General features: G+C 45.5%; 1 pseudogene across 1 annotated transcript; it reads right to left on the reverse strand.

The window, feature by feature from the left end:
* Nucleotides 1-715: 715 nt before the first annotated feature.
* On the reverse strand, nt 716-3,892 carry LOC308565538 (melanoma-associated antigen B16 pseudogene; annotated as a pseudogene). Its single transcript has 3 exons — nt 3,862-3,892; nt 3,301-3,451; nt 716-1,676 (listed from the first exon to the last, which is right to left on the reverse strand). The product of its transcript is annotated as a melanoma-associated antigen B16 pseudogene (transcript).
* Between the last annotated feature and the right edge of the window lie 350 nt (nt 3,893-4,242).

Genomic DNA, 4,242 nt, shown 5'->3' on the forward strand with positions numbered 1-4,242 from the left:
CAATTAAGCAAGTTAAAGCATATATCATTTAATTTTATAAAACAAAAAAATAAAAGGTTTGAGGGCAATAAATGGACAACCTTTTATTTGATCTCTGCTTCTTGAACCCAACTATCTTAAAAGTGATTTCTTTCACAATTTCAGTAAATGCCGGTAGCAATGCCCTCTTACCTTATTCCAAGTAGCGAAGTGAGAAGCTTTAGCAGTTTGTTTTAGAAACACCAAAGCTCTTACTGAACTACCAAGCAAAACAGAGACAGACTCATAGATAGAGAGCAAGCAGACAGCTCTGGGGGTGGGGGTGAGGGGATGGAGGGACTGAGGGAAAAAAAGAGAGAGAGAGAGAGAGAGAGAGAACTCATGGGTATGGACAGCCATGTGGTGGTTGCAGGGATGGAGGGGGATGGGTGGGGGTGGTAGAGGGCATAAAAAGTGATGGAAGAAGTTAAATTAAATTAAAAAAATAGAAATAACAAAGCTCTTCCTACTAAACCTCATTAGAGCATTAAATGTGTGATCAATATCATCATAAACCTGGAAGTTTTAAGCTAATTAAATCTATATTAAAAGAAATAATATTTCATTAATGCATATGTCAAAAAATTAAAAAATTAATCTTCAAGTTACACATATAAAATAGGAACACACAGGCACATATACTGTGTTCCTTTCAGTTCCATCTCAGACCTAAGTTCTATGAACAGGAACTGCCTCTTCAAACAATGCACAAGGAAACTACCCCTGACTTCCCAGGCGTGGGAGGAGCTGCTGGGCTTCGCCTTGGAACTGGCAGTGGCCCCAGAGGCTGAGACAGCCCTGGCCCAAATGCTAGCTTGGCTCTCTCTTCTTCATCTGGCAAAGGCTCCTCATACTGAGATGGGAAAGAACGTGGATCCGTCCCGTGAACCGTGCCCAGAGACTCCAGGACTTGCATCCTGGTGGTTTCAGCATGGGCTCTCAGACCCCTCGGGAATTCAGATTGCGCAGGATCCCTGTTGGCCACGTGCTGGTACTTCAGGTATTTTCCTTCATGAAATCTTTGGTGATGAGCTCCCTGGGCTCTCCAGAGATGAAGTGTTTCCTCCCAGAATGTGTCCCTGTCAAATTCAGAACTTCCCAGACTTCCTCTTTGGTGGCACGGTTGCCCCTCAGGAAGATCACCTCAGGATAAGCATCAGGATGGGGTCTTGGGCACACCTTTTCACCAAGCAGCATCCTCTTATAGGTGAGGCCCATTTTGATGGGGAGGCCAGAGGAGTGGGGGGTGGGATCCACTTCCTTCACATGGAAGCCAAAGATCATCTCCATGAGCTCAGAGGCTCTCAGAAAGATCTCAATGAAGTGGTCTTTGTACCAACATATCTGCTTCGTTACTGGCTCTTTTTTGAAATTCACCGGCACGTTCCTATCTAGAGCACCTACGGACACATTTGTGGGGTTTGGCCCAGACTCTGAGATGCTGTCTTCTTCCTCTTGGCTACTGGGGCCCTCATCTGATCTGCTTGCGAGGTGGCTGTGATGGCATGGAAGACAAGCAGAAACTCTGAGGACTTTCAGGGGTGCTGGGGATTAAAGGATGGGAGGAGACAGGTCTCCTCCAGAGCCTTGGAGACCTGTGCAGCTCCAGGCCCTGGGTCTCACTGTGGGTCCGAAGAGGTTGAGCATTGTGGATTCTTCTGACAAAAAAGCATGAGGACTCTGTGGGTGGCCATGATCGGGAGGGTGAACAGGAAGGTGGGCACTGGGGAATCACTGCCTGACACGGGGCAGCACAGGGACTCTTTCCTCAGCTGACCAGGACCCCCTGGGCCTCAGACCAAAGCCCTCACACCCACAGTCAGGAGGAGGAATTTCTTACTTTCTATATGCTGAAATTTCCCCTCCCCCAGCATTCTTAAATTTTGTGGGAGTGTAAATTTCTCTCATTCCTAAGGCTTTTTTGTTCAATTCTAGGGGACGGTAGGGGGATCCTCAGCAATTCTACCAGTACTTTCAATTCTCTTTCTCTGGAACTCCTGTTATATAAACATTTAAGCCTTTTAATCTGCTCTCCATGATTTTAACTGCTGTCTCTTTCTGTTCATCTCATGCCGTGTTCTGAGCAAATTCCTCAGTTCTCTCACCCAATTCTCTAATTTACTCTTTGAATGTATTTAATCTAGAGTTTCTCCCGTTTGTGGCCTAAAATATTTCAATTAGGGTATTTTTCAATTCGAGGATTTCTAATTGGTTACCCTCCATATCATTTCATTTCAGCTTATTTTTGCTTAATAATTTCCTTTTGAAATGGAAGGTGTGCAGTCCCCTCTGAACATTTCCAATCTTCCATTTTAAAGTCTTTTTATACTCTTTTATAAATTTCCAGAGGATATTTGAGAACATTTCTAATTGTTAATTTCAAAGGCTATTTTTCTCACCAAGTAGCTTCTTTCATGTTTTGGAATTATGGTCCACAAGCTCTTTTCTTTTCTTCTTTTTAAATATATCTTTATTGATTTCAGAGAGAGGAAGGGAGGGGAAAAGAGAGAGAGAGAAACATCAGTGATGAGAGAGTCATTGATCGGCTGCCTCCTGCATGCCCCCGACCGGGGACCCAGCCCGCAACCCGGGCATGTGTCCTGACCGGGAATCGAACTGTGATCTCCTGGATCCTAGATCAAGGCTCAACTGCTGAGCCACGCCCAGCTGGGCCAGTTGTGTGTTTTTAAAATAATTTTCATATTTTAAATGTCATGGCTGGCTATGTGTTTGAAGCCAGGGGGTTTTTAGAGACATAAACTCACTTCCTTGTGTTAACTTCAAAGTCCTCACACCTGCTTTCTGCCTCCCACCTTCCTAGTGAAACCACTAACTCAGTCACTAGTGATCTCTTGGCTCTCGGTTGCCGAATCCAATGGACATTTCTCTGTCCTAATTGTATTCTTCTGCTCGGAAGCTTTTGGCATAACTGCTCCATCCTTAAAACATCACTCTCTGGCTCCCAGCATTCTCCTGGTTCTCGTGTCCTTGTGTTTGCAGCTCAATAGATCAGCAATTCCGAGTGATTCATTTGTCTTCGGGCGCTCATTGTTTCTGGTGAGCAGCTTGCTGAAGTTTGTTAGCCTTTTGTAGGCAATCTCGTCATTTTTCATAGATTGCTTTGAAGATTTTTGTTTCTTGTATTTGTTGTTCTCCAATTTTAACCTGCTGTCCAGGTGTGAAATTTTTACACTTGGCTCAGTATCTTGTGACCTGCACCTGATGGACAATTCGGGCGCAGGTCCCACATGGTGTAGAAACAGGCTTGGGTTCCAGCTTAACCTCGATGACTCATTTTCGCCCGCGGCGCAGGCCCGTGGCGAGCTTTCTTGCGCCTTCTCCAGCCTGGTAAGCAGAGTTTTACTGTCCTGTGGGGAGTAGACAGGGCCTTTGTTCCAACTCCAGGACTTCTCCGAGCTCAAGTCCTCATCTCCTGTTGCCACATCAACATTAAAATCCCTCCTTAATCCGTACGACCTCTCCTGTTTGAGTTTAGGATTCTGCTCACCATGCTAGTTTTGGGTTCCCTTTTGATTTCTGGCACCTTGGAGTTTCCCTTTCTTGCTTTCAGTCTCAGACATGCCTTAAGAAAAACTGTCCAGCATTTCGCTTTGTGTGAGAGGCGAGTCCTGCTTCAGTTCCGCCAGCTTGTCTTAGTTTTAAGACACTCTTGTGGGACTCAAAGCCAAGAATTTGTCTCTTGCCCCTCACTGGGTTCTTTTGAGTCTCCTTTCCTGCGTCAATAAAACTCATCTCCAAGAGCTAGTATAACTCATCTAGCCAAAATCGACTTTCAGCCCACGGAAGCCAATTTTAGCACAGTGGGGTTCGGGAATTTCTGACCTTCACGATAAAGTTCAAGTTCCCCGAACATTCTAATATGTTCTTAACTCTGTTTCCTGTTATACACCAATACTTTTAACAAACCAAAGTCCTTGCTATTGTCTCTGTACCCCTGAGTTTTCTCACATCTATGATCTTGCATATGACGCTCCCTTTACCTGTAACACCTTTACCAACTCTGCCGGCCAAATCCCACCTTTCAGAGTCCAGCTCAGCTGGTGTTCCTAGGAGGCCTGGCTCACCTTTCCAGCCTGACCTCACCTGTGCTTCCTCGGACTCTGTGACCGAGGGAGGCAGCTGTGGCCAAAGGACTGACTCTGCCAGTTGATGTCAGGACCTGGTCCTGCTACAGCTTAGTTACCTACGTCTTTTTTTCCCTTC

The sequence above is a fragment of the Miniopterus schreibersii genome (genome assembly GCF_964146895.1).
Source record: "Miniopterus schreibersii genome assembly, chromosome: 12".
Classification (NCBI taxonomy): Eukaryota; Metazoa; Chordata; class Mammalia; order Chiroptera; family Miniopteridae; genus Miniopterus; species Miniopterus schreibersii.